Source organism: Schistocerca nitens, chromosome 12 (genome assembly GCF_023898315.1).
Source record: "Schistocerca nitens isolate TAMUIC-IGC-003100 chromosome 12, iqSchNite1.1, whole genome shotgun sequence".
Taxonomy (NCBI): Eukaryota; Metazoa; Arthropoda; class Insecta; order Orthoptera; family Acrididae; genus Schistocerca; species Schistocerca nitens.
In genome coordinates, this window is record NC_064625.1 from 102,228,665 (window position 1) to 102,251,350 (window position 22,686).

At 45.8% G+C, this 22,686-nt stretch overlaps 1 protein-coding gene and 1 pseudogene across 1 annotated transcript in view; both read left to right on the forward strand.

Moving 5' to 3' along the window:
- Positions 1-22,686, forward strand: part of LOC126215284 (acetylcholine receptor subunit alpha-like) — a 703,987-nt gene that overhangs the window by 134,284 nt on the left and 547,017 nt on the right. The gene's annotated exons all lie outside the window — the stretch shown is intronic.
- Positions 19,010-19,127, forward strand: LOC126215526 (5S ribosomal RNA; annotated as a pseudogene).

The window sequence follows — 22,686 nt, forward strand, 5'->3', positions numbered from 1 at the left end:
CTGGATGTAGTCCTGTGGAACGGCTTGCCATGCCATTTCCACCTGGCGCCTCAGTTGGACCAGCGTTCGTGCTGGACGTGCAGACCGCGTGAGACGACGCTTCATCCAGTCCCAAACATGCTCAATGGGGGACAGATCCGGAGATCTTGCTGGCCAGGGTAGTTGACTTACACCTTCTAGAGCACGTTGGGTGGCACGGGATACATGCGGACGTGCATTGTCCTGTTGGAACAGCAAGTTCCCTTGCCCGTCTAGGAATGGTAGAACGATGGGTTCGATGACGGTTTGGATGTACCGTGCACTATTCAGTGTCCCCTCGACGATCACCAGTGGTGTACGGCCAGTGTAGGAGATCGCTCCCCACACCATGATGCCGGGTGTTGGCCCTGTGTGCCTCGGTCGTATGCAGTTCTGATTGTGGCGCTCACCTGCACGGCGCCAAACACGCATACGACCATCATTGGCACCAAGGCAGAAGCGACTCTCATCGCTGAAGACGACACTCCATTCGTCCTTCCATTCACGCCTGTCGCGACACCACTGGAGGCGGGCTGCACGATGTTGGGGCGTGAGCGGAAGACGGCCTAACGGTGTGCGGGACCGTAGCCCAGCTTCATGGAGACGGTTGCGAATGGTCCTCGCCGATACCCCAGGAGCAACAGTGTCCCTAATTTGCTGGGAAGTGGCGGTGCGGTCCCCTACGGCACTGCGTAGGATCCTACGGTCTTGGCGTGCATCCGTGCGTCGCTGCGGTCCGGTCCCAGGTGGACGGGCACGTGCACCTTCCGCCGACCACTGGCGACAACATCGATGTACTGTGGAGACCTCACGCCCCACGTGTTGAGCAATTCGGCGGTACGTCCACCCGGCCTCCCGCATGCCCACTATACGCCCTTGCTAAAAGTCCGTCAACTGCACATACGGTTCACGTCCACGCTGTCGCGGCATGCTACCAGTGTTAAAGACTGCGATGGAGCTCCGTATGCCACGGCAAACTGGCTGACACTGACGGCGGCGGTGCACAAATGCTGCGCAGCTAGCGCCATTCGACGGCCAACACCGCGGTTCCTGGTGTGTCCGCTGTGCCGTGCGTGTGATCATTGCTTGTACAGCCCTCTCGCAGTGTCCGGAGCAAGTATGGTGGGTCTGACACACCGGTGTCAAGTGTTCTTTTTTCCATTTCCAGGAGTGTATTTCTGTGCATCGTTTAAAAGTGTGTGTGTGTGTGTATATATATGTGTGTGTGTGTGTGTGTGTGTGTGTGTGTGTGTGTGTGTGTGTGTGTGTGTGTGTTGTATTCAGTATCAAAGGTTATCTGTACGCGGTCCCTTCGCAGATGGCCGACCACGGTGGCCACGTGGTTCTAGGCGCTTCAATCCGGAACTGCGCGGCTGCTACGGTCGCAGGTTCGTATCCTGCTTCAGGCATGGATGTGTGTAATGTTCTTAGGTTTAAGAAGTTCTAAGTTCTAGGGGACTGGTGACATCAGAAGTTAAGTCGCATAGTGCTCAGAGCCATTTGAACACATACACACACACACACAAACCTGTTCTTATCACAAAAATTCAATTTCCTCCTCTGAACGCGAAAATTTGTTGTTAGCGTCCACCGAAATATGGAGAAATGATACCTGCAATAAAATAAGAACAAGCAAACCCTGCACAGAAAGATGTAACTGTTCGTTTTCTCTGCGTGCTGTTTCAAAGTGGAATGGTTGAGAAATAACTTTGTAGGTACAACATGTAATGTAACATTAACACACACAGGTTAGATCCACATGGACTGAAGAAATCAAATGTTGCCGAACGTGATGTTAATGCGGGAAACGCTAACGGGTGTAGCACCACACGGGAACCCCGAACTTGAACTTCAATACAAAGCCCTCTTCCTGGGTGATGTTGGACAAGAGACATCTGTTTCTATTCTTTACTGTCTTCTCCCTGTTCTTTTCTTAAAACATAACATCAGTTTATAATTTCTAACTTCCAAATGCATCTACTTTTATTTGAAAATACGAATAGATATGTGAAACTGCTGAAGTAAGTCAAATATAATATTAAAGGGCGGACAATAGAACTCCACGCAGCATGGAAAAATGTCTCAATTGCATAAGGCAGTTTTGCTGCGCTGTTGGTTCGAAGTGTAGTGGTCTGTATGGAGCATTATGACCTGCATAAAGTAATTAGATGGCGGCCCTGGTAGTCATAATGCAGTTTGGGAAATAAGTCGTCGTCACATCCACTACTGAAGCCAACACTCGGCCAGTTCGTGATCCGATTTTGAATAACTGACGAGTGACTATCAATGAAGTGGTGAAGTGGCAAACCAGATGCATGTTTCTATATATTACGTCATTCATAACAGGCTCATGACTCGTAAAGTCTGTGTAAGATGTGTCCCATAACATCTCAATGAAGAAAGTGCAATCGTGTCAGAAGCTGTCAGCAGGTACTGGTAGGTGAAATGTTTATGGAATGAATCACCTCCAGAGGTGAGACATTGATTCATCAGTCTGAACCGGAGTGCAATTGCCAGAGCATGAAAAGGGAATATCCTGGATCACAAGAGAAAAAGGGATTCATGAGCAAACCTGCAGCAGCATAAGTTTCTTGAGGACGAGCAGGGGCCAATTTTGGAACATTACCTGGAAATCTTAGAAGAAAGATTAAGGAAAGGCAAACCTACGTTTCTAGCATTTGTAGACTTAGAGAAAGCCTTTGACAATGTTGACTGGAATACTCTCTTTCAAATTCTAAAGGTGGCAGGGGTAAAATACAGGGAGCGAAAGGCTATTTACAATTTGTACAGAAACCAGATGGCAGTTATAAGAGTCGAGGGACATGAAAGGGAAGCAGTGGTTGGGAAGGGAGTAAGACAGGGTTGTAGCCTCTCCCCGATGTTATTCAATCTGTATATTGAGCAAGCAGTAAAGGAAACAAATGAAAAATTCGGAGTAGGTATTAAAATCCATTGAGAAGAAATAAAAACTTTGAGGTTCGCCGATGACATTGTAATTCTGTCAGAGACAGCAAAGGACTTGGAAGAGCAGTTGAACGGAACGGATGGTGTCTTGAAGGGAGGATATAAGATGAACATCAACAAAAGCAAAACGAGGATAATGGAATGTAGTCGAATTAAGTCGGGTGATGTTGAGGGTATTAGATTAGGAAATGAGACACTTAAAGTAGTAAAGGAGTTTTGCTATTTGGGGAGAAAAATAACTGATGATGGTCGAAGTAAAGGGGATATAAAATGTAGACTGGCAATGGCAAGGAAAGCGTTTCTGAAGAAGAGAAATTTGTTAACATCAAGTATAGATTTAAGTGTCAGGAAGTCATTTCTGAAAGTATTTGTATGGAGTGTAGCCATGTATGGAAGTGAAACATGGACGGTAAATAGTTTGGACAAGAAGAGAATAGAAGCTTTCGAAATGTGGTGCTACAGAAGAATGTTGAAGATTAGATGGGTAGATCACATAACTAATGAGGAGGTACTGAATAGAATTGGGGAGAAGAGGAGTTTGTGGCACAACTTGACCAGAAGAAGGGATCGGTTGGTAGGACATATTCTGAGGCATCAAGGGATCACCAATTTAGTATTGGAGGGCAGCGTGGAGGGTAAAAATCGTAGAAGCAGACCAAGAGATGAATACACTAAGCAGATTCAGAAGGATGTAGGTTGCAGTAGGTACTGGGAGATGAAGAAGCTGGCACAGGATAGAGTAGCGTGGAGAACTGCATCAAACCAGTCTCAGGACTGAAGACCACAACAACAACAACACCTGGAAAATGGGCCAAAAGGAAACAGCAACGATACTTTATGCTTTGCAACGTGTTGAAGCCTGGAACCCTCCAAACCGAAACAAATGCGGAGGTGCAAAGTCAAATTGCGACTTCTTTTTCTCTTTTTACAACAATGCATGTGCAGGGGCAACTAGTAGAGACTAATCCATCTGCACTTACCGAAGGCATCAAGTGGCATAGCCATAACCATTGTTTGTTTTGGTCAATGCCAGACTGAAATTCGACGATGACTGCCACCGATAGCATGTTTACAACCTCCCTTGTACCATCTACATCTACGAGGGCGGTTCAATAAGTAATGCAACACATTTTTTTTCTCGGCCAATTTTGGTTGAAAAAACCGGATATTTCTTGTGGAATATTTTCAAACATTCCCGCTTCGTCTCGTATAGTTTCATTGACTTCCGACAGGTGGCAGCGCTGTACGGAGCTGTTAAAATGGCGTCTGTAACGGATGTGCGTTGCAAACAACGGGCAGTGATCGAGTTTCTTTTGGCGGAAAACCAGGGCATCTCAGATATTCATAGGCGCTTGCAGAATGTCTACGGTGATCTGGCAGTGGACAAAAGCACGGTGAGTCGTTGGGCAAAGCGTGTGTCATCATCGCCGCAAGGTCAAGCAAGACTGTCTGATCTCCCGCGTGCGGGCCGGCCGTGCACAGCTGTGACTCCTGCAATGGCATGAGATGATCGACGGATCACCATCGAACAACTCATTGCTCAACTTGATATCTCTGTTGGTAGTGCTGTCACAATTGTCCACCAGTTGGGATATTCAAAGGTTTGTTCCCGCTGGGTCCCTCGTTGTCTAACCGAACACCATAAAGAGCAAAGGAGAACCATCTGTGCGGAATTGCTTGCTCGTCATGTGGCTGAGGGTGACAATTTCTTATCAAAGATTGTTACAGGCGATGAAACATGGGTTCATCACTTCGAACCTGAAACAAAACGGCAATCAATGGAGTGGCGCCACACCCACTCCCCTACCAAGAAAAAGTTTAAAGCCATAGCCTCAGCCGGTAAAGTCATGGTTACAGTCTTCTGGGACGCTGAAGGGGTTATTCTGTTCGATGTCCTTCCCCATGGTCAAACGATCAACTCTGAAGTGTATTGTGCTACTCTTCAGAAATTGAAGAAACGACTTCAGCATGTTCGTAGGCACAAAAATCTGAACGAACTTCTCCTTCTTCATGACAACGCAAGACCTCACGCAAGTCTTCGCACCCGAGAGGAGCTCACAAAACTTCAGTGGACTGTTCTTCCTCATGCACCCTACAGCCCCGATCTCGCACCGTCGGATTTCCATATGTTTGGCCCAATGAAGGACGCAATCCGTGGGAGGCACTACGCGGATGATGAAGAAGTTATTGATGCAGTACGACGTTGGCTCCGACATCGACCAGTGGAATGGTACCGTGCAGGCATACAGGCCCTCATTTCAAGGTGGCGTAAGGCCGTATCATTGAATGGAGATTACGTTGAAAAATAGTGTTGTGTAGCTAAAAGATTGGGGAATAACCTGGTGTATTTCAATGCTGAATAAAACAACCCCTGTTTCAGAAAAAAAATGTGTTGCATTACTTATTGAACTGCCCTCGTACATCTACATCCACACGGAGACACTGAAATTCACAATTAAGTGCCTCGCAGAGGGCTCATAGAACCACCTTCAAGCAATTTCTCTTGTGTTCCATTGTTGAACAGTATATGGAAATTATTTCAATGATCATTTCTCCCTATGTCGGTGGGTGGTAACAAAATATTTTAGCATTTGGAGGAGAAAGTTGGCGACTGAAATTACATGTAAAGATCTCGCTGCAGCGAAAAAACACCTTTGTCTTCATGATTGCCACCGCAACTCGCGTATGATATGCATGACACCCTATCCCTATTTCCCTATAATACAAAACGAGCTGCCCTTCTTTGGGCTTTTTCGATGTCCTCTGTTAGTCCCATTTGATGGGGATCCCACAACGCGGAGCAATACTACAGAAGACGACGGACAAGCATCTTGTAAGTCTTCTGGCAATAAGTAGCACGATTTGGCTCGTTTTCCCCACGACATCATGTATGTGATCGTTCCAGTTTAAGTTCTTCGTAACTGTAATTCTTGTGTATTTAGTTGAATTCACTGCCTTCAGATTTGTGTGACTTATCGTGTGCCTGAAATTTAGCGGATTCCTTTTAGTACTCAGGTGGATGGTTTCACACTTCTCATTATTTAGGGTCAATTACAAATTTTCTCATCGTACAAATAGCTTGTCTACATCAATTTGCAAATGATTTTGATCATTTGCTGACATTACAAGATGGTAAATGACAGCATCATCTGCAAACAGTCTAAGAGGACTGATCAAATTGTCTCCTAAATTAGAAACAGCAGAGGTCCTATAAAACTTCCTTGGGGGTTCACCCAGTATCACTTCTGTTTTATTCAATGAGCACCTCTATACACCTACTGTGTGGAACTCCAGGGTGTCAATCGCATCTTCTTTGGGGCTGTCATTGATAGAGATGGGAATTCAAACGACTGATTACACAGCTGGTCCATATGCATCAATCACTTCCCTCTCATGTGTAACCACTTGTTTACAAAGAATTTAGACCTTTATAACTTACTACTGGAATTTGTTTTAAAGTTGGATTTAAAATGTAACTGTTAAGTTGGGTTTGTGTGTGTGTGAACACATGTCCACCCTTGCATGTGTGAAGGTGTTGCCGGCCAAAGTGGCCGTGCGGTTAAAGGCGCTGCAGTCTGGAACCGCAAGACCGCTACGGTCGCAGGTTCGAATCCTGCCTCGGGCATGGATGTTTGTGATGTCCTTAGGTTAGTTAGGTTTAACTAGTTCTAAGTTCTAGGGGACTAATGACCTCAGCAGTTGAGTCCCATAGTGCTCAGAGCCATTTGAACCATTTTTGTGAAGGTGTTGTTTTGCACTGTTTGAAATCTGATAGTTAACTGAAGGGGCTGACTGAGCTAGGTGGCGCAGTGGTCAGCACATTGGCTCGCATTCGGAAGGACGACGGTTCAAACCCGCATCCGGCCATCCTGATATAGGTTTTCCGCGATTTCCCTAAATCACTTCAGGCAAATGCTGGGATGGTTCCTTTGAAAGGCCACTGCCGATTTCCCTTCTCATCCTTTCCTAATGCGAGCTTGTGCTCTGTCTCTAATGATCTTGTTGTCGACAGGACGTTAAACGCTAATCTCCTTCTCCTCTAAAGGGACTAATGTAGTTATTTCAGTATACTAGTATTTTCCCTATAGATGAGACTACACAAGCATTTGGCAGATGTATTTAACACATGTCCTGCTCCCCCTCTCTGTGTTCAAGTCTTCCTCCCTTTCTTCATCCAATTCATCCTCCCACCTCTGTCTATCTCCTCCTCTCTTTGTCCATTTCCTTCACCCTCCTTTCTCTGACCATATCTCACTCACTATCTGTCGAACTATATTATCCTTCCTTTCTGTCTTTCCATCTCCTCCTCCCCCTCTTCCTTTTCTGCCTGCGCCCCCTTGTGGGGCGGTGGGTGGTATGATTGTTTATATATAATGTAGAATTGTAATGTAACTGCAGAAAAGATGCATTTCTCGGTCGATTAACCATATGTGGGGCGGCGGGTGGAATTAATTGTTATATAAATGTTTCTATTATTTATGCTGTCTTTTGCCGTTCTCAACACTGGCTCTCTAACTACAATATTGGCAACCAGAAAGTCATTAGCAAAACGTGAAGCCTGTAATTTGAATTCCTAGTGCCCACTTCATCTGAGAAATACACTTATATCTACAGCTTATAGCTCTGAGGAATTAGGAGATTGTCTGGGATTTATAATCAAAAACGATTCTGTCTAAAATGTTCACTATATTCTGAAAGTCACAGACCAAAAAAAAGAATCCACACAATCCAACTACCAGAGCAGTTCAGAGTCTAATGCGCTGATGCAACTATTACTGTTCACATTAAATGTTTAAGTGAATGCTCGCCATAATTTGATGATAATGTTCACGAAACGCCACGCCAAATAATGGTAGAATGTTTGTCCAGCGGCAGCACGTGAAAATACGACATACGCAAACTGAAGATAGATCATTAAAGTCATCCCAGAATTAACACTTCACTCGAAAACGAATTCATGGTTACGCGTATCCCGAGTAACTTATTACGGCATCTGAGGCTGTTTATAGCAATGATACCGATGCGGCGCGACTCCCGGCACAGATGGTGCGCTAATCAACGTCTGGAGAGAACTGGGGCCTTACTTCCTCGCGCAGCATTCTTATATATAAAGCCGCGGTGCGGACGGCTAAGGGAACGCCTGATCAAATCTGCTCTCCCAACTAGCCGCTGGGCTAGTAATGCACCACTTTAAGTTACCGAATAAATCATCACATCCTTTGCTGATGGCCGATGAAGCTGTCAATTTAAATGTGCATTCAGCACACAGGTAAGTAATCATAATAAAAGTCTGACGTGGCTAAGTCAAATATTTTCGGCGAGAGAATTAATTTAATTACACTACACGCAGTGGACGAGCTCTGAACTTGCCCTTTGGAGATACGCTATCGCTATAGTTATATAATTATTGAGTTGAAACTTCTCACATCTTTATGATTATAGCGGATCTCCATTCTACTTAAATTTAAACATCCTAGCCTTATTTATTAGCCTACTTAATCTATCTTGCTTCCTTAATTTTTAAGACAAAAACCAGAAAATCATGAATTTCAACTAAAATCTTAATTTGTGAGATCCAGAAGACTGTTTCTACTAAATTCTTATGAAAAAGGAATCTAAATATAAATTTTTAAGTCTCTAGCTCTTTTCTGTTACGCCAATGATTTTTACAGAAAAACGTCCAAATTTCGAAAATGGTTAAAGTTATTGAATTGACATTCAACACATATTGATTTAGTATTACTCCTGACATGCTAGAAACGTTTCAGGTTATTTACTTGATTTTTAAAGTATTGCGCAACATTTATGACGTCAGAACTAGTTACAGCGGACTGGCTGGCACACAATGGAAAGACTGATGTGAATTTACTACAGCGTGAGTAGGCTGCTTCCCTACACCCTCCCACACTTCAAAACCTCCCCAAGCCTCAAGCCTCTCACCTTCCTCCCCTCACTCCATCCATCCCTTCCTCTATCCATCTTAGCACAGCCTCACTCATCAGCACATGTGGCCCCTGTAATGAAGTTCAAGCTAGCAGACCGATACTGCTCCCTTAGCAAACATGTCCTGCAGGGCAGGCTACACATCAGGGGATTGGAAGCCATTCATTTGCCTCTAACATGCAATCTGCCATGCAACGTACGTTGATAAAGTGCACAATTGACTACGGAACCATTATTGTACTGACGTGTGCATTTATTAGTCTGATGCAAGTCCATGGTCACAATGTCTTTCTTTGGAGCATCAAATACATGAAAATCGTACAGGTAGAGTTTGGGACTGTATGGACGATGTGCAAGAGCTATCCAGCGAAACCCCTGTAGTATACTCAGAACAACAGGGACATCAGGTCAGGGGAAAGCCATGATGACCTGCTTTGACTGCAACGGCCCACTGCTCATTGACTTTATGGAATACGACGCTGCAACTAACGCACTGTAAAAATGGAAGCGTACCATCAGGTCTAAACGCCCAGCTATTTTGATGGATGGCGTCATTATGTTGCTGGATAATGCACGCCCACATGTCGCTAAGGTTGCTTCGACTACAGTCCCGATCTCTCTCCACGTGATTTCCATATTTTTGGAGCCTGAAAAAAAGAGATTCGTGTCTGTCAATTTGCTCTGGATCTACAGGTGCACGCCAGGGGACAATCATGATTCAGCAGTAAATCACAAACATATTTTGGTGAAAGCACTGACTGCCATGTCCCATGGTATGAAAAATGTATTAATAGTTATGGCGATTACTTTTGAGAAAACAAACAGTTTACTTTTTTCTCAATTTGTTTCATATTTATTTGACTAGCCCATATAATTCATCCACGAAAGAAGTTGTACCCGTCGTTAACTCTTCAGTACGCTTGCAATTAGCCCTGACTAAATGTACGCAGCTACAGGAAACTGGATCAGATTCTAAGAATATAAATCGAAACATGTGGGCAAGTGTACATCTAGTACGACATATGAATAAGATGCGCCAATAATGATAACATAAAAACTTGATAATTACAAGTATTGATTTATGACAGTTAGTGGAACTTGTTACTAATTATGGAGATACAATCCAGAGAAAAATTTAATTATACAATGGGATAATACGGTCTCCAACAATTTTAATACTGATTGCATTACATTAATTTGGAAGTTATATAACAATTAGTGATACGTACATTGGCGACAACGATCACTACGTCTGCTGGAGCTCATATTCGATTACCATTCAACTAATATTTTTTTTAATTATTTAAAATTAAATCCCACTGCCGTTTCTGGTTCACAGTAGAATGTAGTGTAATCTATTTAATCGTTTGGCTAGGGCCCCCCGTGGGGCAGGCCGTTCGCCGAGAGCCGGTCTTTCAATTTGACGCCACTTCGGCGACCTGCAGTCGATGAGGATGATAGGATGATGAGGCCAGCACAACACCCAGTCCCTGGGCAGAGAAAATTCACCCGACCCACCCGGAAATGGAACCGGCGCCCAGAGGATTGACAACCCGTGACACTGACCATTCATCTACCGGGGGCGGACATGTAGTGTAATGAAGCTTTAAGGAAACAATCGTGGGAATAACACCATGTGACCAAAAAATATTAAAATTTTATCCACCTCTGGAAGAAACAGCCTTAGATAAGTAGTTTTTACCGCCGAAATGTATCGCCACACCACCAACTTTACCTACAGTATGACTGCATGATCTTATTAAGTAACAGTAAAAGAGCTGCCATTGTCATTTTTTGGACAAGATACAGTTGCAATGTTATGTGTGCCTCACTGCTTTTTTTAGCTAATTTGTGCCTGATTTTATTCTGAGAAACTCAGTAATGTATGTAAATACCGTAAATGTACACTCCTGGAAATGGAAAAAAGAACACATTGACACCGGTGTGTCAGACCCACCATACTTGCTCCGGACACTGCGAGAGGGCTGTACAAGCAATGATCACACGCACGGCACAGCGGACACACCAGGAACCGCGGTGTTGGCCGTCGAATGGCGCTAGCTGCGCAGCATTTGTGCACTGCCGCCGTCAGTGTCAGCCAGTATGCCGCGGCATACGGAGCTCCATCGCAGTCTTTAACACTGGTAGCATGCCGCGACAGCGTGGACGTGAACCGTATGTGCAGTTGACGGACTTTGAGCGAGGGCGTATAGTGGGCATGCGGGAGGCCGGGTGGACGTACCGCCGAATTGCTCAACACGTGGGGCGTGAGGTCTCCACAGTACACCGATGTTGTCGCCAGTGGTCGGCGGAAGGTGCACGTGCCCGTCGACCTGGGACCGGACCGCAGCGACGCACGGATGCACGCCAAGACCGTAGGATCCTACGCAGTGCCGTAGGGGACCGCACCGCCACTTCCCAGCAAATTAGGGACACTGTTGCTCCTGGGGTATCGGCGAGGACCATTCGCAACCGTCTCCATGAAGCTGGGCTACGGTCCCGCACACCGTTAGGCCGTCTTCCGCTCACGCCCCAACATCGTGCAGCCCGCCTCCAGTGGTGTCGCGACAGGCGTGAATGGAGGGACGAATGGAGACGTGTCGTCTTCAGCGATGAGAGTCGCTTCTGCCTTGGTGCCAATGATGGTCGTATGCGTGTTTGGCGCCGTGCAGGTGAGCGCCACAATCAGGACTGCATACGACCGAGGCACACAGGGCCAACACCCGGCATCATGGTGTGGGGAGCGATCTCCTACACTCGCCGTACACCACTGGTGATCGTCGAGGGGACACTGAATAGTGCACGGTACATCCAAACCGTCATCGAACCCATCGTTCTACCATTCCTAGACCGGCAAGGGAACTTGCTGTTCCAACAGGACAATGCACGTCCGCATGTATCCCGTGCCACCCAACGTGCTCTAGAAGGTGTAAGTCAACTACCCTGGCCAGCAAGATCTCCGGATCTGTCCCCCATTGAGCATGTTTTGGACTGGATGAAGCGTCGTCTCACGCGGTCTGCACGTCCAGCACGAACGCTGGTCCAACTGAGGCGCCAGGTGGAAATGGCATGGCAAGCCGTTCCACAGGACTACATCCAGCATCTCTACGATCGTCTCCATGGGAGAATAGCAGCCTGCATTGCTGCGAAAGGTGGATATACACTGTACTAGTGCCGACATTGTGCATGCTCTGTTGCCTGTGTCTATGTGCCTGTGGTTCTGTCAGTGTGATCATGTGATGTATCTGACCCCAGGAATGTGTCAATAAAGTTTCCCCTTCCTGGGACAATGAATTCACGGTGTTCTTATTTCAATTTCCAGGAGTGTATATCGAGCGGATGGACGTGTACGGGTATGGAGACAACCTTACGAATTTGTGGACGCTGCATGTCAGCAGGGGAGTGCTCAAACTGTTGGAAGCTCTGTAGTGATGTAGGGCGTGTCCAGTTGAAGTGATATAGGACCTCTGATACGTCTAGCTACGACTCTGACAGGTGACACATACGTAAGCATCCTGTGTTCAAAATGGCTCTGAGCACTATGGGACTTAACATCTATGGTCATCAGTCCCTAGAACTTAGAACTACGTAAACCTAACAAACCTAAGGACATCACACAACACCCAGTCATCACGAGGCAGGGAAAATCCCTGACCCCGCCGGGAATCGAACATCCTGTGTGATCACCTGCATCCATTCATGCCCATTGTGCATTCCGACAGACTTGGGCAGTTCCAGCAGGAGAGTAGGACACCGCACACGTGCAGAATTGCTAAAGAGTGACTCCAGCAACACTCTTCTGGGTTTAAACGCTTCCAGTGACCGCCGAACTCCCCAGACATTAATATTATTGAGCATGTCTGGGATGGCTTGCAATGTGATGTTCAGAAGAGATCTCCACCCTCTCGTACTCTTACTGATATATGGGCAGCGCTGCAGGGTTCGTGGTGTCAGCTCCCTCCAGCACTGCTTCAGACATTAGTCAAGTTCATGCCAGTCCTGGTGCTCGCGGGAGCGCTACACGATACTACGCTACACGATACTACGCTACACGATACTACGGAGATGTGGCAGTTTCTTTGGCCTTTCAGTCTATTTTGACTTTAATTCGGCGCCATAAACAACCTTGTTGTTGTTGTGGTCTTCAGTCCTGAGACTGGTTTGATGCAGCTCTCCATGCTACTCTATCCTGTGCAAGCTTCTTCATCTCCCAGTACCTACTGCAACCTACATCCTTCTGAATCTGCTTAGTGTATTGATCTCTTGGTCTCCCTCTACGATTTTTACCCTCCACGCTGCCCTCCAATGCTAAATTTGTGATCCCTTGATGCCTCAAAACATGTCCTACCAACCGATCCCTTCTTCTAGTCAGGTTGTGCCACAAACTTCTCTTCTCCCCAATCCTATTCGATACCTCCTCATTAGTTACGTGATCTACCCACCTTATCTTCAGCATTCTTCTGTAGCACCACATTTCGAAAGCTTCTATTCTCTTCTCGTCCAAACTGGTTATCGTCCATGTTTCACTTCCATACATGGCTACACTCCATACAAATACTTTCAGAAACGACTTCCTGACGCTTAAATCTATACTCGATGTTAACAAATTTCTCTTCCTCAGAAACGATTTCCTTGCCATTGCCAGTCTACATTTTATATCCTCTCTACTTCAACCATCATCAGTTATTTTGCTCCCAAAATAGCAAAACTCCTTTACTACTTTAAGTGTCTCATTTCCTAATCTAATTCCCTCAGTGTCACCCGACTTCATTCGACTACATTCCGTTATCCTCGTTTTGCTTTTGTTGATGTTCATCTTATATCCTCCTTTCAAGACACTGTCCATTCCGTTCAACTGCTCTTCCAAGTCCTTTGCTGTCTCTGACAGAATTAGAATGTCATCGGCGATCCTCAAAGTTTTTACTTCTTCTCCATGAATTTTAATACCTACTCCGAACAACCTTAACAGATTATAATAACCATGGCATCGGTATGCTGCTGTTGGGGCGAACGCAAAGCCGTCGCCACACGGGACGAGGTAGCTAACGTTGACATGCGCGCATGTAGTATATTCAGTGTCACGAGACACTGCGCTGTCGGCAGACGGCACGAGTTAGTTAACGTGATTTTGAGCTTTCAGCGATCTTCAGCGGCAGTTGTCGGCTTTGTTTGCCTCGCAAGCCATATAGTTCGTTCACAAAAGTGGATAAGGAATTCCTACATTAGCTCTATTAAAACGCTTATTTCCTCTCTTGTCTGCATGCTAGTCATGTATTTGTTGTCTGCAGTATACATAAATAAAAACTTCAATAACCATGAAAGTGTAATAAAAAGACAAAAATGAAAGATGTACGTCTCGGTCAGTAAGGACGTCAGCTTAAGAAAGCTCACCAACTTTAAGAAACTGACTACTGACAGCGAATGCACTTACATTTACGTAATAACAAATATTACAGAAACTAGTTGCATTATTTTCTTGCGAAAGTCCCACCGCCTTTTAAAAAACGCGAGGGTGAAAAAAAATATACACTACGATGCGAATCCTCTGCCTATTCATTCTTGGTTCTTTAATGTGCCGTCTTATCCAACTACACTAAGCTAAAACTCTGTGTTTTGTGACTTCATATTTTATGTTATAGTTGTGTACACGCTTTCAGAATGAGATTTTCAATTTGCAGTGGAGTGAGCGCTGATACGAAACTTCCTGGCAGAAGTAAAGCTGTGGAGTGGGCGTGAGTCGTGCTTGGGTAGCTCAGATGGTGGAGCACCTGCCCGCGGAAGGCGAAAGCCCCGAGTTCGAGTCTCGGTCTGGCACACAGTTTCAATCTGCCAGGAAGTTTCATCTACACGCTTTAACTGACGATTAATTTTAAGAATAAGTTTAATGCAGCCAAACAGCTGTACAAGTAGAAAGCACGATTATAATAATACACGAAATTATAAATGTTACATATTGTGGGTTGCGTAGCCAATTGTTGATCGTGTCCTATTAATACAGAATCCTGTATGGTAACGTTTGCATATTACATGACACAGTTTACACTCACACGTTGTATTTGGTTCACGATATGAAGTGTTGTCACAAATAGGATGGTGAAAACCATAAACTGCCGTTTTGGTGATCATATGTCTCATCTCGAAATTTTCCTTTGTGCACGTTCGGTGAATCATGGCGCCTATGCTGCAGAATTTTGGAGGTATGTCTTCCTTTGTTTTTTTTTTTCCTTTCGTGTCTTTCGTAGATATTACGTAGCGCTGGTGTTGGGTAGCATCAGGTTTACCTGTTGGTCTTCAATCATGAAGGAATTCTTTGCTAGCAGATTCACGAGTCTGGATGGTGTTGTTTTGGGTACTCCGATCGCTTTCTTTATATAGGTCGCCTTTACTCTTTGTAGTGTCGTTCGATTTTTCATTGTGAGATTTGGACCGATGACTTCTATGCCATGTGTCTGTAGTGGTATTTCAGATCTGAATAGTACCACTGCTGTCTATAGGTGGAGGGATATAATGTCTTCTGTTTCATGCTTGCATTGGTTTCTGTATTACACGTTTTGTGGATCATTTTTCAGGTGTTTGTATCGTGACGCCTAGGTGCTTGAAATCTGTTACGATTTTCAGTTTTCTATCCTGTATGAAGATCTCAGTCGATGCAAGTGCTCGTCCTCCGTTCCTGAGCACCATCATTTATTTTTTGTCGCATTTATTTCGAAGCCTTGTTCGACGCACCAATTTTTCATATCATTTGTCATTTCTTCGCAATGACCTTAGAGTCTATATCCATGCGGAATTGCACCCTCCCTTTGAGGTACTCTTAAAATTTCTTCCGCTGCAAGAATAAATAACAATTAATTAAAACTATTGCTAACTAGAACGACTTGTTTTCATGAATCTTCAATGGATAGTTGCCTTAAAACAGCTTAATCTCATAACACGCGAGTTACAACGCGAAAATAACAAAATATGAATATTCTTTAACCATCAATATGTCGTTTTCCGTAATTTTATTACAACAAATAACAATTCATTGTCGAGACATTCAATGTGTTGGGTTGTACCGTATAACATAAAACCCACCGAATATGGGCTTCTACTGCACGCAAAAACTACAGTATGGTGACTTGCTTGCTGATTGTTTCGTAGGGGCCATTCCTGCTTCCTACAGGTTCTAGATTATGCGTCACTTTGTCGAAATATCGCAGAACTTATTTTGTGTTTCATATGAAGAAACGGCTCCTGTTATACTGAAGCCAAACTAGCCCCTGCAGGCCGGCAACCCTTATTACACCGCAGACGACGAGGTTGTCTATGCGCAAGGCGTACCAAAAGCACCATGGTAAACAGCGGCTATTTACATACAAGATATTGGAAACAGATATTCCGAGCACTACTTCCTGCAGGGGGAGCTCGAGCCCCGGCCTACAGGAAGTATCACTACGCCAAAACCTGATTGACTGGAGACAGCCATTTAGGGGCTATAACCAGCCCCGAAGTTCAGTTCACTCCGGATGCCGACCTCGTGTACTGCGACCATTGAAGATTACGTCTTCGTCTCTGAATTGGACTGTTACTAGTGTGTGTTTGTGTGTTACCACGAACGTTTGTGGAAAAATAGAAGTGGAATTTTTTTTGACACAATTAGGAGACTTTTACTGGCATCGTTATTTTACCTTTCGTTTGTTGTTCAGTCATCATCCTTGTCAACTTACATAAATAAAAGTTACATTTGTTACAAATTGCGGATTGTCAGGCACAACAGCTCCTTAACGTGTAATAGCAGGAAGTGACGTTACAAAACTCGTAAGCGCCACGTCAACGTTAGGTAACGCTAGGATGACCAACTTTCCCGTATTTCGCGGGAACTCTCGTATTATAACCGCATTATATTAATCTTTACGGCTCTCCTATTTACCACCTGTTTCTCCCGTATGTTCCGTCAGTGAACACTGTTGTAAATATTAGTCCTGCGAGGTACTACCGACAGTTCTCTAACAGACAGATCTCGAAAAGATTTCCTATACTAATGGATACTGTTGTCGACACATACTATTTCTTCGGTTGGTGCTTTTAAGGAAAAAAAGCGATCTCGCTCAAGGGAATTCGAGCAGTGGAGAAAGAATGACACAACCTACGCGTCGAAGGGGGTCGGGGAATGTTGAGTTGTTTTTCTGTCAGTAGTGTACTGGCAACGCACGGTGGCACTTTCCTCGTACCGATTAGCAGCTGTGGCACAACTGTGTAGACCTACAACTAGATCAGGCAACAGAACTAAAAATCTTCAATATAACGGCTCAATATGCATTTTTACAATAGTAACAATTGGCTGTCATGATGCCTTAATACGCAAAAACTTAATAAATGAAATTTTGTTCAACTTGCAAATCTTCTCACTGAATGTAAAGAACAGCTAAAACATCATTTACATCACCTTTCACAGCACATTTTCACGTTACGAACTCCTCTTTTCACAATTCCCATGTTCTTTACGTTAATTGCTGTCACTAGTTGCAGATATTCAACCAAAAACTGCTATTTAATGGCGTAACTACGGTGTGTTCACTTTGTCTCTTCCTACACTCCTGGAAATGGAAAAAAGAACACATTGACACCGGTGTGTCAGACCCACCATACTTGCTCCGGACACTGCGAGAGGGCTGTACAAGCAATGATCACACGCACGGCACAGCGGACACACCAGGAACCGCGGTGTTGGCCGTCGAATGGCGCTAGCTGCGCAGCATTTGTGCACCGCCGCCGTCAGTGTCAGCCAGTTTGCCGTGGCATACGGAGCTCCATCGCAGTCTTTAAAACTGGTAGCATGCCGCGACAGCGTGGACGTGAACCGTATGTGCAGTTGACGGACTTTGAGCGAGGGCGTATAGTGGGCATGCGGGAGGCCGGGTGGACGTACCGCCGAATTGCTCAACACGTGGGGCGTGAGGTCTCCACAGTACATCGATGTTGTCGCCAGTGGTCGGCGGAAGGTGCACGTGCCCGTCCACCTGGGACCGGACCGCAGCGACGCACGGATGCACGCCAAGACCGTAGGATCCTACGCAGTGCCGTAGGGGACCGCACCGCCACTTCCCAGCAAATTAGGGACACTGTTGCTCCTGGGGTATCGGCGAGGACCATTCGCAACCGTCTCCATGAAGCTGGGCTACGGTCCCGCACACCGTTAGGCCGTCTTCCGCTCACGCCCCAACATCGTGCAGCCCGCCTCCAGTGGTGTCGCGACAGGCGTGAATGGAGGGACGAATGGAGACGTGTCGTCTTCAGCGATGAGAGTCGCTTCTGCCTTGGTGCCAATGATGGTCGTATGCGTGTTTGGCGCCGTGCAGGTGAGCGCCACAATCAGGACTGCATACGACCGAGGCACACAGGGCCAACACCCGGCATCATGGTGTGGGGAGCGATCTCCTACACTGGCCGTACACCACTGGTGATCGTCGAGGGGACACTGAATAGTGCACGGTACATCCAAACCGTCATCGAACCCATCGTTCTACCATTCCTAGACCGGCAAGGGAACTTGCTGTTCCAACAGGACAATGCACGTCCGCATGTATCCCGCGCCACCCAACGTGCTCTAGAAGGTGTAAGTCAACTACCCTGGCCAGCAAGATCTCCGGATCTGTCCCCCATTGAGCATGTTTTGGACTGGATGAAGCGTCGTCTCACGCGGTCTGCACGTCCAGCACGAACGCTGGTCCAACTGAGGCGCCAGGTGGAAATGGCATGGCAAGCCGTTCCACAGGACTACATCCAGCATCTCTACGATCGTCTCCATGGGAGAATAGCAGCCTGCATTGCTGCGAAAGGTGGATATACACTGTACTAGTGCCGACATTGTGCATGCTCTGTTGCCTGTGTCTATGTGCCTGTGGTTCTGTCAGTGTGATCATGTGATGTATCTGACCCCAGGAATGTGTCAATAAAGTTTCCCCTTCCTGGGACAATGAATTCACGGTGTTCTTATTTCAATTTCCAGGAGTGTATTTGGACATAAAGACATAAAATGAACACACAGTAGTTACCGCTTTAAATCAGTTTTCGGGAAGATACCTACAACTAGTGGCACAGGAATGCCAACTGCCTTGTCACAGTGGTAACAACGGTTCCCGTCAGATCGCCGATGTTAAGCACTGTCGGGCTGGGCTAGCAGTTGGATGGGTGACCTTCTGGTCTGCCGAGCGCTGTTGGCAAGCGGGGTGCTCTCAGCCCTTGTGAGGCAAACTGAGGAGCTACTTGGCTGAGAAGTAGCGGCTCCGGTCTCGGAAACTGACACACAGCTGCGAGAGCGGTGTAGTGATCACAAGCCCCTCCGTATTCGCATCCAGTGACGCCCGTGGTCAGAGAATGACACGGCGGCCTGTCGGTACCGTTGGGCCTTCATGGCCTGCTCGGGAGGAGTTTAGTTTTTAGTGACAGAAGAATAACAGTGCTACACAGCAATCAGCGCAAAGAATATGAAAATTGTGAAGAAAAAAGTCTGTAACACGAAAATGTGCTAAAGTTTCGTATGTGAAGTTACAGCCACCCAAAAACTCAAGTAACTGTCGCACTGAGGATGCCTTGAAGTAAAAGGCGAAACGCGTCTGTAACAAATAAACTGCATTCCAGCAATATAAAGGCGGTTTTCATTTACAAAACGAATATTTCTGTGATTGCTGAGGACGATGGCCACGAAAACAAACTTATCATTTAGAAACTTCTTCCATGTTAACAGAACGTTTTGACTGCTCCTGTCTCAAACACACTTACAAATTACATAAGACAGGATATAATTTAATCTAATTTTGCCTTGATTATTATGGGTGAAGTAACTGATGTACAGTATGAAATATTTTGTAGACAATATTGGTATATCGCTACATCACACCTGTTTGTCAGATCGATGGAAGAGTTTTGGAATACATGAATATGCCCAGAATTACGATGGAGCTGCAGTTATGCCTGCTTACTTGAATGGAGCCGGCCGCTGTGGCAGAGCGGTTCTAGGCGCTTCAGTCTGGAACCGCGCAGGTTCGAATCCTGCCTCGGGCATTGATGTGTGTGATGTCCTTAGGTTAGTTCTTTAGTTGTTTGCAGTTTAACATTGTATGATGTCTGCTTCTGTTGTGCAGTTGGTATATACCATACACATCTTTAATTTTGCGGTACATACTGGGATATATACATAGTCACACACTTTCTCGCACAATGTACACGTTCTGCTACTACAATGTGCGAAAAAGTGTGTGACTATGTATATTACCCTAGTATGTACTGCAAAATTGAAGATGTGTATTGTATATACCAACTGCGCAACAGAAGCAGACATCATACAATGTTAAACTGCAAACAACTAAAAAAGCTGATGTAAATCACTAAAGAGCACCGGAAGATGAGCCTCCAGGACTCGAAATGCATAGTGCAGTAAATAAACGCAACTTGTAATTGAAGGCGGTTTGTTCTTCATTTCTCTAAATTTTGTCAGTAGTGTTTCTCGAAAACAACGTCGCCTTCCCTACAGTGATTTCCATTTGAGTTCCCGAAACATCTCCGTAATACTTGACTTGTTATTCGAACATATTATTGGTAACACTTCCAGAAACCCGCCTCTGAATTGCTTCGATGTCTTCCTTCAATCCTGCCTAGTGTGGATCCAAACATTCGAACAGTAGTGAACTATAGGTCGCATTTGTGACCTATATGCAGTCTCCAGATTGAAATTTTCACTCTGCAGCGGAGTGTGCGCTGACATGAAACTTTCCTGCCAGATTAAAATTGTGTGCCGGCCCGAGACTCGAACTCGGGACCTTTGCCTTTCGTGAGCAAGTCCTCTACCAACTCAGCTACCCAAGCACGACTCACGCCCCGTCCTCACAGCTTTACTTCTGCCAGTACCTCGTCTCCTACCTTCCAAACTTCGCAGAAGCTCTCCTGCATACCTCACAGAACTATCACTCCTGGATGAAAGGATATTGCGCAGACATGGCTTAGCCACAGCCTAGGGGATGTTTCCAGTATGAAATTTTCACTCTGCAGCGGAGTGTGCGCTGATACGAAACTTTCCTGGCAGATTAAAACTGTGTGCTGGACCGACACTCGAACTCGGGACCTTTGCCTTTCGTGGCAAGTGCTCTACCATCTGAGCTACCCAAGCACGACTCACGATCCGTCCGCACAGCTTTAATTCCACAATACCTCGTCTCCTACCTTCCAAACTTCGCAGAAGCTCTCCTGCATACTTCGCAGATCTAGCACTCCTGGAAGAAAGGATATTGTGGAGACATGGCTTAGCCACAGCCTAGGGGATGTTTCCAGTATGAAATTTTCACTCTGCAGCGGAGTGTGTGCTGATATGAAACTTTCCTGGCAGATAAAAACTGTGTGCCGGACGGAGACTGGAACTCGGGAGGAATTAAAGCTGTGAGTGCGGGCCGTGAGTCGTCCTTGGGTAGCTCAGTTGGTAGAGCACTTGCTCGAGAAAGGCAAAGGCCCCGAGTTCGAATCTCGGTCCGGCACACAGTTTTAATCTGACAGGAAAGTTTTATATGCAGTCTCCTTTACAGATGAACCACTTATTTCTAAAATTCTAGCAGTAAACCGCAGTTGACCATTCGCCTTCACTATAAGAATCCTTACATGTCCGCTCCATTTCATATCACCCGGCAACGTTATGCCGAGGTGACCACTATTGCTGTACTCTAACATTATAGGTTTGTTTTTCCTACTCATCTGGTTTAAATTACGTTTTCTCTACATTTAGTGCTAGCTGCTATTCATCACACCAACTAGAAACTTTCTCTAAATCATCATCCTCCGCCCGCATCTCGTGGTCGTGCGGTAGCGTTCTCGCTTCCCACGCCCGGGTTCCCGGGTTCGATTCCCGGCGGGGTCAGGGATTTTCTCTGCCTCGTGATGGCTGGGTGTTGTGTGCTGTCCTTAGGTTAGTTAGGTTTAAGTAGTTCTAAGTTCTAGGGGACTGATGACCGTCGATGTTAAGTCCCATAGTGCTCAGAGCCATTTGAACCATTTTTCATCATCCTCCCACGATCACTCAACGACAACTACTTTTCAAAAACCACAGCACCATTAGCGAACACATGCAGACTGACTGCGGCTTGCTCTGTCCGCCGTATTATTTATGCATATAGAAAATAACAGCGGTCTTCGACTCCGAAAGACTTGACGTTTCGTTGAATGGGTCGCACGCTGACACTTGTTGGTGGCCTAGGACTGAAATCTGTAGCAATTGCGGGAGGTAACTTCCGCCACGTTGAACGATTCTGTTCAGTCGTCGTTGGCCCCGTTTTTGATGTTTTACCGGATTCCTTATACTCACGGTATACTCGTGAAATGGTCGTACGGGAAAATCCACACTTCATTGCTGCGTTTGGAGAAGTTATTTCCCATCGCTCGAGCGCCGACTATAATACCACGTTAAAACTCACTTAAATCTTGATGACCGGCCATTGTAGCAGCAGTAACCGATCTAACAACTGCGCCAGACTTTGCTGTCTTATGTAGGCGTTGCCGACCGGAGCGCCGTATTCTGCCTGTTAACATATCTCTGCATTTGCGCTTCAGTTTATTTGGCCATTATGTTAGAAGATCGTGTCTGATAAGGCTAGGGGAAGCAAGAAACGTGTGTCGGCATAATAAATGGTGACTTAACATGACCCATAGATTCTACCATGGCAAGCCGGCCGAAGTGGCCGTGCGGTTCTAGGCGCTGCAGACTGGAACCGCGAGACCGCTACGGTCGCAGGTTCGAAT